Raw genomic sequence first — 19,716 nt, 5'->3', positions numbered from 1 at the left:
CCTATTGTAAGTCGCTTTGGATAAAAGCGTCTGCCAAATAAAGTAAAGTAAAGAGTGCTTTGGCCATTCTATTTCGCTGTTCAGAGAGCGGCAGCTCAGATGGAATTTGTCCCCTTATGTCGTCACAAGGGGAACAGTTACGTCCCGTTACTCATGCCCTTTTTACAGGGTAGAAGGATTGTACAATGTATTTCTTCAAAAATAAATATTACTAGTGCAGCAATTTGGATTTTCTAAAATTTACATTGGGACTAACTGAAATATTTGTTGTTGTATTATTTAAATGTATTGTTGTTTAATGCAGGTCTATTACAACAGGGTTAATCAAGATTTCCTGGCTGGATACACTTGTTTTATTTGGTTTTCTTTGTCAGCTGGATCAGCCCCACAAAACAGCGTTATGTCCTCCTGCTCTGTGAAATGCCATGTCCAGGCCAGGTGGGAAGAGCAGTGTTGAATTTCCAGCCTTATATTGAAATTGCTTTAATATGTTGTGTGTGGGTCTTGTAGAGAGAGACTATAAAGTCAAAGGCGTTCTCAGGATTGACATAAATAAATAGCTCAATCAGTGTCTTGAAGAATGATTTGGAGCTGATTGTGATGGTTTGCGGCTCTCGCACATACCACTTCCTTCCTTGTTCGGGTCTATTTAAACCTGTGGACACCTGAATTTTTCAGTCCAAAATAGTTTGGAGTGCTGCTGTCAGGTCAGCACTGTTATTAGGTCCTTGCTAATGGTAGACATGTACGCCGTGTATTTTTCTGGTGAATGTCCTTCAGCAGTTCTCCAATTAGGATGCTTCAGATGACGCTAGTCCTGGTGGTGGCCATGGTCCCAAGATGCAGAGATCACATTTGGACAAGGGGTATTGGGTTGTGAGATGAGATGAAGCGCAATACCTGGACATGTCCCTATGGGCTCCAAAGAAAAAAAAATTGCTAAAGTTAATCTTCTGGGTATTTGAAATATTTACACAATGAAACAGAACAAATGTATGGGTAGGTGTTTTATTATTGTTTTCTACTATCAGAAGCAAGATAGAAGCAAATCTGCTGCTTGCATAATACTTCTGATATTCAGTCTTTTTTGGTGCAGTAACTTCTTCTAATGACTTCAAATGGTATTGTCTGTATGTTTGGGGTAATTGTGCAGGTATATCAATATTAATATTAATACTTTAATATTAATGCCAAAATATTAATAAATTAATATTTGAAACAAAGACAATCACGGCTCTCCATTCGGTGAACAGACTGCCTTTTGCTGCAGCCAAATATTTCCAGTCCAGAGCACCTGCTAACATATTCTGTACCACTCTTGTGGTGTTTTTGTGCATAGTTGACTCATTTCCACATCGGAAAAATGTCTTTTTGGCTGCAACTCTTCCTTGAAGACCACTCTGGCCAGACTTCTCCTGTGTAACTGGGACCCTGTCACAGCGTTTCACAATAAATGTCAGAAAACGTGAGCTCGGCGAACCCAGTCTTCAGGAGGTGAATCTTGCCTTTATTCTATGAACGTGTGGTAGTAAATAAAGCAGGCGTTCAGTAAATTAAGGTGAAAAGACTGGGCTGAAGGCTGGAGGCAGAGGAGACGAGTTGATGGGCGGGTTGTCCGATTTGAGCAAGGTCAGTCACATCTTGTCAAAATGTCAAAAGCATATCTGAACTCAATGACTGAGTGCCGCTGGTTGTAGTGGTGTTTTTTTTTTGTGAATGGACCAACCTGTTTCCTGGTCCCATGACAGCTTGGTATTTATTTCTCCCCATTCTGGGCTGTTGGCACTGCTGGTCATCGTCTGATATCAAGGGGACATAAGCTTAATTTGTTTCCCTGGCCGACCACAGTGTAAAAAGCACCGCAGAATGGAGTTACAACTCGGCGGATGGAGGAGGAGAAGACACCAGAGAATTGCATTGACCTTGTTAATGTGACTCAACGAATTATTATCAATGTATCTGACCTCATCTGACATACAGGTGACTCACCTGACAGGTGACAGGAATGAAAGAAGTTACAGGAATTAACACTTTCTCATTTATTGACACAGGTAAATTCCAACTGCAGTTGCTTGGAAATATTGTATGTAAAAATAGTAGTGGTGATACTTCTTGTGAGCAGAAGGCCACTGCTTGGAGATAAAGTGGGGGGGTCTTCATGGGCCTGGAATTTCCCATCTACAACAGCGTCCACAGTCCTCAACATTGCCCTGTTCCAGTCTGCTTTGACATCTTTTTCTGGGAAAGACCTTGCTGATGCAAGGTAGCAGAGTTTGGTGTTCCCCACTGGGTTTTAAGCCTCCTATGCAGCTGGATCTGTTTCCTGAATTGATGATCATTAGCACCTGCTTGCTATAATTGATTGATCGGAGTATAAATATATAAATATATATATAGAGAGAGAAATATAAATATAAACTTAATATAGCCTATGTGCAAGCAGGTACGGTATAATGATTTGATCAAAAATTTTCCTCCTGTTTTGCTCATTTTTGTAAATTGTGGAAAATAAACAATTATGAACATCTGTACATTGCTCCACGGCCTCAGGCTCGGTAAATCCGGGGCATATCGACTTTGCAACTGCTGAGCTGCCTGCTGCTCTTTCATTCATAATCAGCCTGTCTGGCCGAGCTCAGCTCCGGCTTGGAGCGGGACTGTGTTAGTAGAGTATCTAACACCCCGGGGTGCGTCGATGAAAACTTGCATTCACCAGTGCGCCACACTGCACCGCTCTTTTCCAGTCTCGTTCTGCAGATTGTGTAACTTATTATTAATAAAATTATTAGTTTGCATCTGCTGAATGTCCAATTAGACAGATAAAAGTGTTACGCAAATATTAAAATAACGTTTTCGTAAAATTTTGTTACTGTGCGTAGATAAGAAGATGAACTGATCGGCAGTAGACATAAAGGGCCTGAGAGTATCCAAACTTGTTTATTGCTGAAGTCTTCATATTCTGCAAGAATCGTGCATGATCTGCTCTTTTTGTTTCAGATTATTATCTTTTTACAGAAGGTGTGGTGATGTTCGCCTCCAGAATTTTCTGGTATTTATTCAAATCCATTCGTCCCTCTACCACTGGCTGCACCACAAACCCAAGAGAATCACCCATTAACCCCCATGCTGACACCACCATGAATGTCACATATGTTGAGATGTCACTTCAGAAGCTGTCTGCTCAACCTTCCCTATCTAACCAGACTTTTGCAGTCACTTTGTAAAATCTTCTAGCCCTCAACTCGATCTACCTTGAACTGTCATTTTTAATAACATTAGGAACTAAGGAAACAGCTTCCTGAACAGTTTGTATTTTTCCAAATTCTAGCAAATTGCTTTGAGGTGCCCATGGCTGTTAATTTAATGGACGTCTGTGGAATCTGAGCTTTAAGATCCTCTTTACAGATGCTGTTTAAGCTTTGAAGAAACACATCGTGTTAAAGTCATTTCCGTGTTCAGTGAGTATGATCAGAATGATGATGATGATGAGCATGTAGAAATTTGTGGTGTTCCCTGTCTCTGTTACCCTACGTGTGGGTCAGCTGATGGCTTTTCATGCCTCTGGGACCTAAATGACCCATTTTTCTGCTTTTCTGTAGCTTGTTAGTTGACTGTGTGCAATGTTAGCTGATTTTCATTAACTTGTGTTAATGACCATATCGTGTTTCTCAGTATTTTGATTCATGAATAGATTTGTCATTGTTAATAAGAAAAGGAAAAAAATATTTTGTGTATTGGATTCTGTTCCTTTATCAGAGTTTGAAAGGGAGTGTATCTGCTGGGGAGCTGTTAGAGAAGTAGGCCACATCAAGAAACAGAACCTGAGCAGTCACTGTCCCGGTGTGTAAACTGCGCATGTTCTGTACTGCTGAGGGAGCTGCAGTCCTTCCACCTTCTCTGTCTCTGACACACACACACACACACACACATACACACATACCCACTCTCCATTATGTGTTAACCTTATGACCCATCAAGCTCTGCTGTACTCATCCCTGAACGTCTTAAACGTCACTCGCCACATTACCAAACCAAGACATCCTGCTTCATCTCAGGTCTCATCTAGATGCAAACACCGTCTCACCATCTTCTTTATTCCCTTCCTTTCTATGTCTCTTGCTACGCTAAGTCTGCTATTTCTTGCATCTAAGTTCTGTCGACAAACACACACGCTTACACAAACAGGGTCTGAGCTGCTAGGGACCTCTAGACGTTGTAGAACTGGAGATGGAGGTCACTGATGGACGTGTGGGTAAGTTTAGGATGACTGTGTGTGTGTTTGTTGTGTCTGGACCCAGTTGACAGTTGTATTATTTCTTGACACCACATACCACATTGCTGGTGTGTTGACACACTGATGGTCATTACATGAGCACCTTTAATGGGATTTTTTTCCATTCTTTTTATACTCCACCGTGTTGTTTTCTTCATGTATATTGAATTTATTTTCCAACAATAAGCCTCTCCCTTATTCACACTTTATAGAGCTATTGTCAGGATTGGGCCCAACCAGGGCACTGTTATAAGGCGCTGTGGTTCCGCCCATCGACAGCTGTGGCATTTTTGTGGACCGTGTGTGTGTAGTTTTCAGTTCTGGCAATTGCCACACGCCAGCCGGTTAGTTTGTGTTTTTCCCCTTTTTCCCCGTTTTCGGCCCTTGTGCCGCGTTACTTTATTGTTAATAAATCATTGTTTCCCAGTATGTCGCGCCTCTGTGCTTCCTTCCCCCGTCAGCTCGCAGACGTGACAGCTGTGGTCACAGGGGTCTGGGGTAACAGACTGGCCCGGACTTATCTAACCACCATCTGAAATTATTACTTTCTCCCGACTCATCTGTCAAGATGTCTGGCAGGCAGGTCTGTGGAGGAGGTAAAAAAAACACTGGAAAATGAAAGACAGAGTGAGTTGGGGCTGTGTGTGGAGAATAAATTAAATGGAAAAAGATTATAAAAAGATAACCTGGGTAGTGTGACAGGAGTTAAGTGTTATATTTATATTTGCTTTGTTGTCCTTGTCTGGTCTGCCCACTTCATTTTGTGGTCCACGAGCTCTTAAAGGGAGTTTTTATGCTACTTTAATCCATACATTGACCTTAAACTACATCTCACAAGATGAATGTCAGTTTTGAGACTCAACAAAGTGATGTGATCCCGCCACTAGACTACTAGTGAAGTATTTGCCTAATAATCCCAATTCTGTTTGAGAACATAAAAATCTAGGCAGAAGGAAGGCATGTTAATGAAAGATGGCAAATATATTCAAGTAGAAAAATGTTTAATGTGTTGTAAGGCAGTGTCTGTTAAAGTACTGTTAAGTACTATAAATTTGGCCTCCAAGCAAAACAATGGTGGAGTGCAATGGCAGCCAGATATGTTCACAAAAGCTACTGCAAAAAATGATCCAGCAGTGAAAGCTAACTTTATTTTTTATTCTATGTGCTGAAATATACAAATGCATATGTAATATTTACAGCTTGAATAACTAATAATATGAAAAATCAAACACAGAGACCGAGTTAAGCAGTGTTACAGTCTCACAGTTACAACCATAATGCTGATGTGGCTCTTTGACTCCCCTGTGGTAATGGACTGAGTTAATACCTATTCAGCATAATGGCTGCTCATTGTATTTATTTTGCAGGATTATAGCTGTCCACTCTGTTCCTCTGTACTTCAAACTGACTGCCTGCTCTGTCTGCACATTTCAAATGAAGGTGACAGCCTCCGGCTAGCTCGTATCGGCATGTCACAGAGCCTCTAGTCATAGTTCAGTCTAATCATTGGTAATTTAATTATAAAATTGCCTCAGACACATATTGGTTTCATGCCGAATGATCAATAAGAGTGTAATAACTAATCTTTTGATTGCTGTCATTCAAAACTGTCAGTCAAAATCCATCACACCACAATATTCCCAAATGTAAAATTCAGTAAGAGCTGCATTTCCATCTTGTCATGGAAATGACACCAAGGAAGTGGAGGACCCAGTCGCAGTTTATTGTAATGAAGGACAAACAAATACGTAGGGCTGTCACAAGGGGAATCCGATGACGCACTTGCAGACATACTGTGGGCGTGGGGATAAGCCGTCGTACCGGGAGAGGACACTGGCCGAGCGGGGCAGGAGGACCGGAGGCGCCTGGCCAGCGAGGAATGAGGACGGAGAGGACGGAGAGGACGCAATGGACGCGCTGCAACGCAGTGGGGAGTCAGTTCGGGATCTTTGGGAAGGACCGGGGCAGAGGAGAACCGGAACACAGCGGGTTTCAGGATGGTCCGGGATCTTGGACTGGACGGGAGTAGGTCTTGGGTGGCAGGAAGGTAGGGGAGCATGGAATCCCGTCTTAACCGATGGGCCAGGCAGGTTCAAGGTCAGGGGCAGGCAGAGGTCATAGCCAGGAAGTTCCGGTCGGGGTTCTTTTCGTGGTTTCCAGGGGATCAGGCAATTCTCGAAGGCATGGGCAGGCGAAGGTCGTATTTCAGGAATCACAATTATCTTGGGCGTGGGTGAGAGAGCTAGCGTCTCTGGCAAGTAAACTCATACAAAGAGCGGGCGTGTCTCCTTGGGGTTACCTCTCTTTTATACTTGCCACCGCCCGCTTCCATTTCCTCTTCCGGGTCGTTGTCTCCCAGGCTGGTGAGGCGCCCTCTAGCGGGCTGGAGGCGCGTTGGCCATGACAAGGGCTCTACTTGGGGCAAATGGACGTGGAGACAGGGAAAGAAAATGGGAACACTCCACATTGGAAAAACACCAAGCTACCCAACCCCTGAGTTATCCAAACTCAGACCAGCACTCCTCAAAACTGCTGAAGGGGACCGTTACGAGTCTGCCCTGTGGCAACACGTTCAGGAATTCACATGGCAGACCAGCCCACTGACCCTACACACACCACGCAGGCACAGAGTGACAGTGTCACAGTCATTTGGAATGGCAAGGCAGGTGAACGGAGATGACGAGGAAGAAGGACGCATTCGCACGTCAGGTCTTTGTTATGTTACATAATGTTTCATGTATATGTTACATGTAACATAACAAAGACCTGACAGCGAACAGAAACGAACAGGGCAGCTTTATACAATAAGACACAGGTGAAAACGATTAGGAAACATATTACACTGGACTAAAGTGAAACTCCAGTCCGGATCCCAGAGTAACCCCTTCCGGAACGGATCATGACAGACGGACAGATTGGCAATACCGGATCCAGAACAGGTACTCATATAAAGGAGGGAAACCATGTGCAGGGAATCAGGAAAGGGTTGAAGACTGCATCATCTTTTTTGCTGAGAGTCTAAAAATTAGGAGCATGATCAGCTGTGTTTATCTGTCTATTGTGTCCATGAATCTCGCAAATTATATGCAATATGCCTGATATTACATGCACAAGAGAGAGGTGCAGACTTGCAAAAATCCATTCCCAATTTCATTATGATTATAATAGTACCAATTAGCAATGTAGTTGATTTTATATATTTTTTCTTCAGTTAAGTTGCTTATGTTAAACATATCATCAGTTTCATTCAATTTCAGTTGTGGTAGTAAGAACCCCACATTTATAGTTCTGTATGCTTTCTGCCCTAAAATCCCTGCAAATGATCCCTATATATTAAAAAGCCTTTGCAGAGGTTGTGTAAAATGTTTCAGTTAACAGTGAACGATAAAGATTTTTTGTGACACAAACTTGCAGCTTGATTTTTATAATAGTGTTATTAACAGTGCCCTTAATGGTTTAATGCGAAGCGCAAAAATTACATTTATGGCATTTATGAGACGCCCCTGTCCAGAGCAACTTACAATCAGTAGTGACAGGGACAGTCCTACTGGAGACATCACCCTTGGTCTTGCTCAGGGACACAATGGGAGTACGTAGAATTTAAACCTGGAAGTTCTGGTTCATAGGCGAGTGTCTTACCCACTAGGCTACTAGGGCTCTGATGACATTTCATTTTGTCACATTGAAATTCACACACACCAACACACAGGAATCAGCTTTGGGGGAGGTAGAAAATGGGGAAAGGGAAGGTTGACTTTCATACATGACTCACACCACCAAATTAACATTTTTGTTTATTTATTCTTTTCAGAAGTCTACATAAAGGTGAGGATGGGTTCATTGTCCCCAGTAATCACTAAATGCCTGGTTCCACAAAAAAAAGTGGCACTGTGATAATTAGACATTGAATGTCAATAGCCTAAGCCGGAAACTAACTTTAACGCTAGAGTAGACAGAGTAATTGGTTGAAAATCATTGTGAGGGCGTATCAGTACCACTAGATGCCTGATTTGGAACATTCAAACAAAACGTGAAGTGACCATCGAAGGTACACCTTAGCTGTGAAAGACAGAATAATAAAAATTGTATGGTTTTTTTTATATAACTATTTTGCGTTTTATTGCTGATTTGAAAAAGTGTCCCTAAGCAAGACTCTAAACCCGGAGTGTCTCCAGGGGTATAATCATCTTAATGGAGAGCGGCACACATCAGGTTGGTTCAGTGCAAGGCACGGTTCAGCTGTACTCCTTCTGGGACGAGGGAGAGGGAAAAACACACAACTTGTTGACTTCTCTGAGGGGTTTTGTCTTTTTTTGGGGGCAGTGGTGGCCTAGCGGTTAAGGAAGCTGCCCTGTAATCAGAAGGTTGCCGGTTTGAATCCCGATCCTCCAAGGTGCCACTGAGCAAAGTACCGTCCCCACACACTGCTCCCCGGCGCCTGTCATGGCTGCCCACTGCTCACCAAGGGTGATGGTTAAAAGCAGAGGACACATTTCACAGTCACTTTTACTTTATGGGTTTGAACCTGTGAATTTGTGGTCTTCTTGTTCTTAGGTGAGTGTGTTACCCACTACGCTACTACCACCCTGACCCAAGTGCATCGATTAAAAAACAAGTGTTTCTTTTTTAGGGCTGTTGCAGATATGCACGGCATTCATTTAATCTGCATCTTCAACACTGTCACTGTAGCCTTGTTTTACATTGAGAGAGATGTGGAAAATTGCACTAAATCAATAACTAACTAAATAAATAAATAACACTACAGCTACATTGACTCAGAGTACTTGTGGTGCTTTTTGCAGTCCCTGTCCTAATTGGAACAGTGGTGTTAGAGTGCTGTGTAAGGAGTGCTATTTCTGTAAGGCTGTCAGTCATCTGCCGAGTTGTTCTCTCCTCCTCCCACAGAAAGCTAACATCTTCGTCAGTGCAGTCGCTTGAGAATACAGCTCAATGTGATTCAGTTATTATGGCCTGTTTTAACTTAGCTCTTTGTTTTGTTTTAACTTAGCTCTGTAGTTACAGGGACAGTCTTCCTGGAGACACTCTGTGTCTTGCTCAGGGACACAATGGTAGAAAGTGGAGTTTGTACCTGGGACTTTGTGGTCTTCATAGGCGAGTGTCTTACTCATCAGGCATCCACCAGCCCTTTATTAAGAGTCAGTGAAATTCTCCTGATACTCATTACCCTGGCATCTCCGAATATTACCACTCTGAAGTCAGGTTTGTGATGATGGTATCATTCTTAGATATTATGGAGTCCAAAATATCCGGTCTCATCCCAACAGCCTTCAAAAACGCTAGAATAATCCCAATTATTAACAAATTCACCTCTAATCCCCCAGATATTATTAATTGTGGTATAGTCTCTCTCCTACCCCTTCTCTCTTAATCCTAGAATCTACTATCTAAATACCTTACCTAGAACAACCTTCAGGACCCAAATAAGTCTGGATCCTATAAGGCTTACTCCACAGAGACTGCTCTTCTGGACTGTTGCTAGATCAGCAAAATTGTCTTCAGTCAAAACCTTCCTGAACCATTCAGCAGAATTTGACAGTCAACCAACCAACCTTTGGAGCTTTGGAATTAGTGGTTCTGCATGGCAGTGGATAGATTCCTAACCAGATGATAGATCTTATCAGTTTACACATCTGCTCTCTACTGGTGTCCCTCAGGGCTCAGTACTTGGTCCTCTCCTGGGTTCCCTTTACACCAAATCTCTTGGTGAGGTCATATCTTCCCATTTGTTATCCTATGACACCCAACCTCTCCACTCTCAGGTCATCTCCAAACTGGACAACTGTAACTCACTCCTGGCTGGTCTGCCTCTTAGCGCTGCTCGACCTGTTCTGCGGGCTTCTTTTTTAACTTTCCCAAATTCTCTCACACCACTTCACTGATATGTTCCCTCAACTGGCTTCCTGTAGCTGATCCCGCATCACATTTAAAATCCTACCTCAGATCCTACCTCAGATCTCTCGTCTCTCCTTGCTCTGCACCTCGATCTCTCTGATTGAAAGTGAAGTAATTGTCATGTGTGATACACAAAGAAATGTGTCCTCTGCATTTAACCATCACCCTTAGTGAGCAGTGAGCAGATTCGAACCAGAAACCTTCTGATTGCGTGGCCGCTTCCTTAACCGCTAGGCCAACACTGCCTCAAATCCCCCAGCACTGCTCCACTGGTACCACCATCTCTTAAGGTACTCTGGGATCTCTTATTTGCAAGCATTTAACATGTCCAATATGTGTGTGAGAACTTTATTTTTGATTTTTTTTTGATTTTTTTTTTTTTTATTGTATTTCTGAGGACATTTTGTCCCCTCTAAAACAGAGATTAGGCACACAGAGACAGCAGTAGAGGAAGGCTGCATTGTGGTTTAGAACTCTGCTCTCCTCAGCATGAAAGAGTCTTTAGTCCCTGTGGACATTTTCCCTGAGTGTGTGCAGCTCTGCCAGGCTGGAAGATAATGGTTTCCTTGATGAACGACAGATTCTTTCAGCATCACTCACTGCAGTCACACACTGGTGCAGAGCGGACAGGCAGCTGGGCGCCTGTCTGGTTCCGGACAGGGCCTGTCCTGCCCTGCCCTGCCCTGCCCCGTCCTGCCCTGGCCTGGTTTAGTCAAGATACTGGGCTCCATCCCGTTTCTGCTGTGCATCACTGTCTGTCAGGCAGAGCGCAGCCCGGCTTTCTCTTTTCATAAACCAAACGTTCCATCTGCACAGCCATGTGTCAGTATTCTTTATTAACTAGACTGAACTTGCTGTGGCCTTTTGCACATGATTACACACACACACACACACACACACACACACACACACATATACAATATTACAAAGCTTTCCTATCTATCTGAAGATTTAAGGTCTATACAAACGTATTATTGCAAGATCACACAAACAGTAAGTTGAATAAAAATTTATTTTCCAAATATTCTTTCATCTCATGCATTTTGATATGTGCCTTTTTCAGAGCATCTTTGGAGAACCTTAAAATGATTTAAACTGCATCTGCAGTGTATAATCACAATTAATGTTTGAGCCAGCATTTTACAAAGTACAAATTAAATGAAGCAGAATGGATCATGTGCTATTGGAAGACCAGTTGTGGAATATATCAGAAGGTCAAAAGTTATGTTCCCCTGTGGATTGTGCTGCTCATGTGAGTTATGATTTTAAACTCTTTCCAAACATTTTTGGAGGTACAATGTGTGGGCATTCCAGTTCTTCATAAATAAATACATTTTGTGGCTCTGTGGTTATCATACAATTATGATTGACGAGGGCCGCGAGAGAAGTACACCTTTAAATTACAAGAGTCCTCCTCACCCTCCTCTCCCATGTGAGCAGTTGTTAATGTGCTTGGGGCTTTTTTTCTGAAAAGCGCTGCCTAGCCTGTTTCCCATACTACTCCACTTGACACAAGACTGTTTCAGTGCTCTGGATCCCACAAAGCTTTATGGGCTAATCTGCCTGCCTGGATTATATTCTGTGAGCAGGTTCTTGCATAGTAGAAACTCAGACTAGGACATTACTGCATGCAGAGAGCAATCTGGAACAGAGGTGGCACAGTATACTACAGTACAGATACATAAGAATGCACTAACCTGGATGAAATGCTGGCCTATAGAAGTGAGCGGGCATTCACGGAAATGACGTCATCAACACAATTCACTAACCACAGGAAGTCATGTTAGCATTTTTCCAGAAAAAAAGTACAATTAACCCACTGGTTCTACAGCAATTTTCACATCCAATCACTGATAGAAACGTATAGAAACCATGATGGTCGTTGGAGCTACTTTTTCAGGGGAGGGGTGGGAAATTATCTGAGTTGACAAAGCATGAGAAAGGGGAGGCAACCTTTCCCCTTATGATGACATAAGGGGAGACATTAAGGTAAGGGTAGTAGTAGCCTAGTGGGTAACACATTTGCCAGACCACAAATTTCAGGTTCAAACCCCCCTTACTACCATTGTATCCCTGAGCAAGACACTTAAGCCTGAGTGTCTCCAGGGGGACTGTCCCTGTGACTACTGATTGTAAGTTACTCTGGATAAGGGCATCTGATAAATGTAACTTGGTTATGTACAGTCCCTCATGAATGCAGGTGAAACTGGTGGTTTTCAGCATCCCAGATAGAACTGCCACACCGTAGTCATTGTTACAAACTCACGGTTAGGTACTTAGGTTAGGTATTTGTTTTCTTTTATCAGCTTTGGGCTGATAATGATTGACATGGCTCACGTCCTACCAGAAGCCTGGCTGCAGCGGACGAATGAATACATTATATGCAGTTGGAATAGAGGGTGGAATAGCATCAAAGGTGTTCTGATTGCAGTTAGGCTAGGGTCAGAATTGATCGATTATTTCTTGGCTTTAGCGCTGGCTTCTTGCTGTGGTGGTTTTAGAATATTGTAAATATTCTAAATATTGTAAATATTGTAAATACTGTAAATAAATATTAACTCTATTTTCATTGAAGCGCATGTCCTCTGGTTTACACCCAGCTTTGACACAACTGATGAGACATCGGTTGGGACTGAACCAGCTGATATTCATTTGCATATTAAGCGGGCAGGATTACCTTCTAATTTCATCAGTTTGTTTCTTTGTGAGCTTTTTATCTGTGTCATAAAATTATATTACATATAACTTAATTTATGGACATTTATGATTTGTTTTGTTTTCATGTGTGGACTGGATGGACTGTTTCCAGCTTTTTTTGCGTGTGTGTTCAGCCATTCTGTCTTTTTAATACTTTGATGCTGTGCTGCAGACCCAACTCCCAACATGAAAATCGCTATACTCCATCCTCTCTGACTTTCCAGGAGGTTTTTTGATGACCTTTAGAATGCCTCATTGGTACTTTCGCAGGATACCCAGGTGCTCACCGCCATGATGAAACCTCACCGCCCAGGTACAAGCGCTCGGCATTGCCTCGGTGTTGCCTCTGCTTATTCAGCGCTCCAATCTCCATGGATTGTCGCCTCCTCCACTGTGCGATGGTAGCGCATCAGCGTATTGTGGTTTTCTGATGCAATTTTTCTATCGCGGTTTTCTACAATTGGAACAGTTTCCCACGGACACGACTATGGTGGCTTATGTCATCACGCATCTCATGGGTCGCGCATTGGAGTGGGCTAATCCACTGAAACCTGGCCATCACCTGTCAATGGGCCAACGCTGCGCTTCCCGCAGCATTTTACCAGGGGCAACGCGAATAAATCAAAGATGAGCTGATGAGCAAAGGCCCTCCCTGGAAAGCCTCATCACCCTCGTCATCGCTGACACCACACCTTAAGTCCCAGTCCCAGTAGTTCTTCTCTGACGTCCCACGCCACTGCTATCGTGCCGTCAATCCAGCCTTCTGACACAAAGTGTTGCTGAGGTTTCTGTGTGGGGCTGTGTGCTTTATGTTTTCATCGTTCTCCTCTGATAGTTAAAGGGCTCTCAGCGACCACCATCAGAGTGGAAAGCCCAATCAATTTTGCAACGTTGGCATGAAATTATATTAGAAAAGCTGATTGGACACGCATCAGCCAATCCAGTTTGGATTTTTTTTTTTATTTATAGCCACAGACAATGCTGCCACCTTTGTTCAGTGTCCACTTCCAGTCTGGAATTCATAACTATTATTGATAGCCATTTATAATTATGTTCTATTACTCTGGTTCTTAAACTGTGCTACTAGGGAATAGTTTGTGGGATGCAGTTCTGTAACCTGCTTTAATCGTAAAATAAATAAATGCAATCACAGTGGTCAGATCAGTCTGTGTAACACATGGCAGTCTGGTTCATCTTAAATGCCCTCTACAGTGTATCAAATATCTCTTATATCTTAATTTCTGACACAAAGGGAATTTATTGTGGTTTAAAATCAGCCCTAGCGGGATGGTGGTACCAAATTAATTGGTCACATAATGACTGATTTGGCGGGCTGAGGGATTTCCTCTGGCAGCAAGCTGATCCAACCTTTTGGCTGCCACACACCACTTCACACAGTTCTTCATTCATTTGTTCATCAACCCCTTAATTACCTCCAGCCATACATATAGAAAAGGAGTCAAATTGAGTGGTTTTCTGACTCATCTCTTGCATAACACACAGACAGACTCAGAGAGACTGAACTCTAGCACTGATGACTTTGTCAGTGTCCCTCATCACTGTCACTGTGTAGTGCCACCCACACAGCCTCTCGCGACCCAAGCCACGTGAGATAAAAGGCCACAGGAGCGCCAGGCTGCTGCTCTAATGCCGGGGCACATTCACCCGGCAATGCACTGCAGCTGCAGAGACGGGGATGTCGGAGGACCACGCGGATGTCCCCCTCCCTGCGGCTGCTGTCTCTCAAGGGCAAAGAGCAGCATAGAACAGCGAATCCCATGAGGACGCTCCAGTTATTGATGTGTGAGAACTCTGCTCCAGTTCAGCTGCATTACTACTGCCGGTTACCACCAATGCTGCCTGTGAAGGAGAGGCTGCAACTTAAATATTTATGGCCATGTGTTGGGCCAAATGCTGATCCAATCCCAGTTAAAGCCTTTCTGTGTCTTCTGCAGGATTACAGGCCACCATGCAGTCAATGGAATGAAAATTATTCATCATTCACTTTTAATATACTTTGATTTATATCTAATTGCCAGTGTCATTTGCTCAGCTTTGAAGAGTTGGCACTACAATAAGACCTAGTTTGCAATTGCTGTTTTCATTTTATCAAAACATTTTTTTTCTTTATTTGGTTTTTAACTTATATTAACACATTTAATAGATCAGGCAGAGAAGGAATCTTGAATGTCTCATTTAAAGAACCCCTGACGTTAAATCTTTTTTTTGTTTTGTTTTTATATCGGTCTTAGTGTTCTCCTAATACAGTAGTTGAAGTCTCTTTCCAAAATTCAGACATGCAGAATTACAGCCACATTTATCCAGTCCCACAATGAGATTTCCCCAGGACACGCCGTTTCAGTGTGTTTAGCTTTAAATGCTAATGAGGAGGAGAGAGGCGGGACTAGGAGGAGCGTGGCCTATAGGTGTGAGCGAGCATTTGCGGAAATGACGTCATCAACACCATTCACCAACCACAATGTTTGGCGCAAACAGGAAGTCGTGTTGACGGAAATTGGAAATTCTCTGGGCGGACAAAGCATGAGAAACAGGAGGTAACCTTTCCTCTTATGACAACATAAGGGGACAAATTCCAGATCTGACCGTCTGAGCTGCCGCTCTCTGAACGGTGAAGCAGAATGACCAAAGCACTCTTTACACCAATCGCAATTTCTAGCCACTGCAGGACCATAGACAGGCTATTAAATAATATCACAAAGTGAATTTTCTATGTCATGGGACCTTTAAATACATTCAAACATAAATTGGTTTAAGTCTGATTCAGTAAATAATTTTTATCCTTTTTTTAATCCACCTAATTTTTTTAAATAAATAAGTAAAATCAGTTTTTAAAGCTTTATGTTTTTAAGACTGATTGCTTGTATTTATTTTATTTTAGTTAATATTTAATTAATAAGGTTCTTTTAAGTATATAAGGATCCATTTATAGAATAATTATTTTTCATATCCTATGTATGGGCAAATAGTGGGTAATGACCATTTATGGATGTGGATGTGCTCTGACACAGATAAATAGTATCTGTGAATCTGAAGAGATCACAATATTCACAATGATGAGACTTCTCTGTACATCTGGAATTTGCTTTCCAGGTCAAGGTTGCAGAGAAACTGGAGCCTCTTCCAGAACGACTGGAACAATCCCTGGGGGGGTAACCGTGTGGAATGTGTGTTGTGGGAGAAAAGCCTCCATCGCTAGAACATACAAACTCCCACTACCCGGGGTGGGTCTTGAACCCAGGAATAGGATGAATCTATTAATACTCCAGTATTTTATATAAATTTTACTGGACAGTGTCTGGGTCTGTTTGGCCAGGCTGGACTGCTGTTTTAGAATGACCTCCATGTGAGGGCACTGCCCTTAAGAGCACTGCCTCCCTCCCACTCCCCTATTGTAAATTTTTCTTGATGGGGCTTTGAAGTCTCCCACTCTGGCAGGCATGAGGTCTTTGTTTCTGTTCTGCCTGAACTTCACTCCCCTCTGCTCACACACACTGCGATCACTTCACACGCTTCAGCCTGCGACAAACCACAAGTATTTTCATTTCCTTCCAATTAGCACATAAACCGGAAGCCTGTTTATCTTTGTTCTAATGTATAAATATTACTCCAAACCTTGGTCATATACTGTGCCAGACTGAGAAAGGGATACATTATAAGAAATATACACACCTACCTTTTTATGCCTGGAAAAGAATGACTGTGACCATGACAATCACAGTTCTAGAAACATTTTTAAGACCAGAAACTCATCACAGTGTTAATTAGCTATCTGCATGTAAAATGTAAAATGTAAGCTGTGTGATTGCGTGCCTTTGCCTGCCCTGGTGACACAAACATGAAATCCCAGTCAGGAAATCCCAGCCAGGAAATGTCTGGATCGTGACAAGATGTGGTGGAGAAGAAGGAGGTGTTTGACAAATTTTAAAAAGTTTGCATATGCAAACTTTTAAAAATATTAACACTGTAATGCCCTTTTATGTTTCTAGCTGATATGTCTGCATCTAATGCTGGCCCGGCCAATCTGACAAATTTTAGAAATCAATGTGGCCTCTGAGATTAAAAGTTTGCCCGCCCCTGCTCTAGGCTAAAGGTTTTGACCTGACCTAATTTTTTGGGTTTGCCTGACCGAGTCTGTTTGTGTTATTCATTTGTCTTTTTTTTTTTTTTTTCTTTCATGACCCGAATCTCACTTTAGAGTTCCTTAATAGCCCGATAACTTCTGATCGACACAGTGTTTGTTTTTAAAACAAGGTTATGATCTCAGATCCTTTAATTTTTCATGGCTTAGTCTGGAAAGCTGATCAGACTCATGCTGCACCCCAGGCGGCCTGTCTGTCTCCAAGCTCTGATCTTTAGTAGACATTTGTGTCCCTTGACACAAGCATCCATTTGGATGCTTCTTAGCACAGGCCCGGGGGGGGGTCGGCACACCAGCACGGTTGTATTATTTAGGGGCTGAAATAATACTCACTTCACAGATGGTGTGGACGTTCATTATTTGTGGTCCAACAGCAGCTAAAGATTTCTGTCCATCAAGCAGAAAGTACAATTTGTGTTGTAAAAAAAGAGAGAGCGGTGCAGGTTGTGGGACCTGTGCAGGATCCCACTAATCCGGCCTGGTGTAATGGTGCCTGTTATGGTTGAGATCTTTGGGCCTTCAATGGCCAGTGGCCCCATGCTGCTCTTTCCATTTGGATGCTTCTTTTGTTATCCTAAATAAGCCAGCCATTGTGAACAGAAGTCGTTGTCCAGCACACTATGCATGTCTATCGGTGGACTCGGCATCAGGAGATAACCTGCTGGCCCCCGTGGAGATTGTTCACAGCTACGATGACTTGAACGTTTAAAAAAAGGTTCATGCAAATCACTTAACTTGCACCACAGTGGAAAAGCATGTACACATATTTATACACTTAAACTATAGATTATGTATACACACACACACTCACAAACACATGCAATATATAACAATTCATATGACTTAACCCTGATAAAGCCAGTTAGTTAGAGATGCATGCATTACATTTTATCCAATCTTTTTCTGATTGTTCACTGTACAATCAAGCGGATCGCTGCACTTTGTAATTATTCAGCGATTTTCCGCTTTTTGAGCAGTTTAATTGGAGCTAAAGTGAATTAAAAGTGTGTGAGAAATGCCTTGTGTGTGTGTATGTATTATATGATCCAGTGAAATCGGGTGAAGGTCACGCCCATGGGGCTCGGCGTTTCTGCTCTCAGCGCGAGCGCGCGGCGGTCAGCGGCGGGCCGTGACGTCACGCGGACCGTGCGCGCGCACGCTCGCGCGCGCGCGGGGGGCTGACAGCTGTGGCGCTCGCTCTCGCGCGCTCACAACGCATCGGTCCGGAGCGGGAATAGGAGCTGATGTTCCGCATCTGGAGCAGCGGAGTCCTTTAAACCGTCACCGTAAGTTCGAAATGACGTCATGGTGTGACGCTTCATTTTTTTTATCTTATTCGACGCTATTTGACGTTTTGCCGTAAGCGCTCCAGGTGTTGTCAGGTGGGCATCCTTCCTTTTTGTTGTGTAATTGTCTGAGTCGTAGCGACTTTTGCTGATAGCCCAGACAGTGTCTATGGAAGGATGTTCCCACAGCAGAAACACAATGGAGGAGTTTTATATGTCCTTGTTTAAAAAAAAAAAAAAAAAAAAAGAAATATAAAAGAGAAGGAGACTCCACCTTCCGCTCCACAGTTCTCTATAGTTCACAGTCTGATGTTCCAGACAAAGGAGAACAAGTCCACCATGTAGATCAGTCATGTTCAGTTCATGTTTCCCAGCGAGTATTACACTAAACGTTATTATCTGCGAGTCTCATTTTTAATTTCGGTGTGGTGATGCGGCAGAGCAAAGGAAAACCCGCAAGCCAGCGAATGGGAGGATCTGCAGCGGCCTCCGGTTTTTCCGTCTTCCTTTTGTATTCTAAGCAGTGGGGAGACAGTTTTGAGGGGGCTGTCTGTTATTCACAGTCCATTTAGCCGTAATTACTCACCCACGGGCCCAGAACGGTGACTGAAGCGGGGTCTTCTCTAATGGCTGACCCGCCTCCTCAGATCACATCGCACTCCACAGCCACGCTGGCAACAAGTGGCGTTGCCGAATCCTGCCCAGCCTCCCTGCTGCGAGGCTTCTTCTTCACGTGCCAGTTCACGCCGGAAAAGAACTAGATCGGTGTTCGTACAAAATGAACTAGTTCACGCTCACAGTTCCTTTTTTTCTGCAAAAACGTCAATGGATAAAAAGTAGGCCATTATTTTTTGAGCCTCAGCAGATGGCACACTGTGCATCGGTACACGATCTGTACCGGCTGCTTACAGATCGTGGCTGGAAAATCGATTCATGATCCGCCTAACGGCCGATCAGTTTCATTCTTACATTCCGCTATATGGAGGTATTCAAGGAACGTGCTCATACGCAGCTCTGCATTTCTAAATAAATGTGAATAAAGGAGCCTGTTTACACTGTGGATTTTACAAAAATGTACTCCTTTTTCATTCCAACCTTCTGAGTTTTCAAGCCTGCCACCTACATTGCTTGGGAACTCCAGCCATGCCGTAGCGCAGAGTGGTTTCTGTTTGTCCTAAATGTAGAGGTCCTCGTTACAAAAGCCTGCCAGTGTGTGGAGATGTATGGTTTTCTGTGCATTCCTGTACCTCTGTGTGCATGGAGCATCTTACATAGACATTTCTGGGCTGGGCAGCAGACGCACTACTGATGCATATCAGCTTCCTCCCTTTCGCGTTTTGGGCTCTGGTTTTATCTGACCTCATTGGTATTCATGACCTGAGTTTTTG

The 19,716-nt window shown here is 43.1% G+C and overlaps 1 protein-coding gene across 19 annotated transcripts in view; it reads left to right on the top strand.

Annotated features, from left to right (window-relative positions):
* The window catches only part of LOC114793515 (pleckstrin homology domain-containing family A member 5-like), a 93,049-nt gene that overhangs the window by 28,528 nt on the left and 44,805 nt on the right, over positions 1 to 19,716 (top strand). For 2 of the 19 annotated variants that reach the window (XM_028985369.1, XM_028985370.1), the window contains exon 1: positions 18,216 to 18,328. The exons of the other annotated variants lie outside the window; for them this stretch is intronic. The gene's annotated coding sequence lies outside the window, so the exon portion shown is untranslated. Of the gene's footprint in view, positions 1 to 18,215; positions 18,329 to 19,716 lie in introns of those variants that run through there. 19 annotated transcript variants of the gene reach the window in all.

Source organism: Denticeps clupeoides, chromosome 7, assembly GCF_900700375.1.
Source record: "Denticeps clupeoides chromosome 7, fDenClu1.1, whole genome shotgun sequence".
NCBI lineage: Eukaryota > Metazoa > Chordata > Actinopteri > Clupeiformes > Denticipitidae > Denticeps > Denticeps clupeoides.
This window is presented reverse-complemented; position numbering and strand designations above follow the sequence as displayed.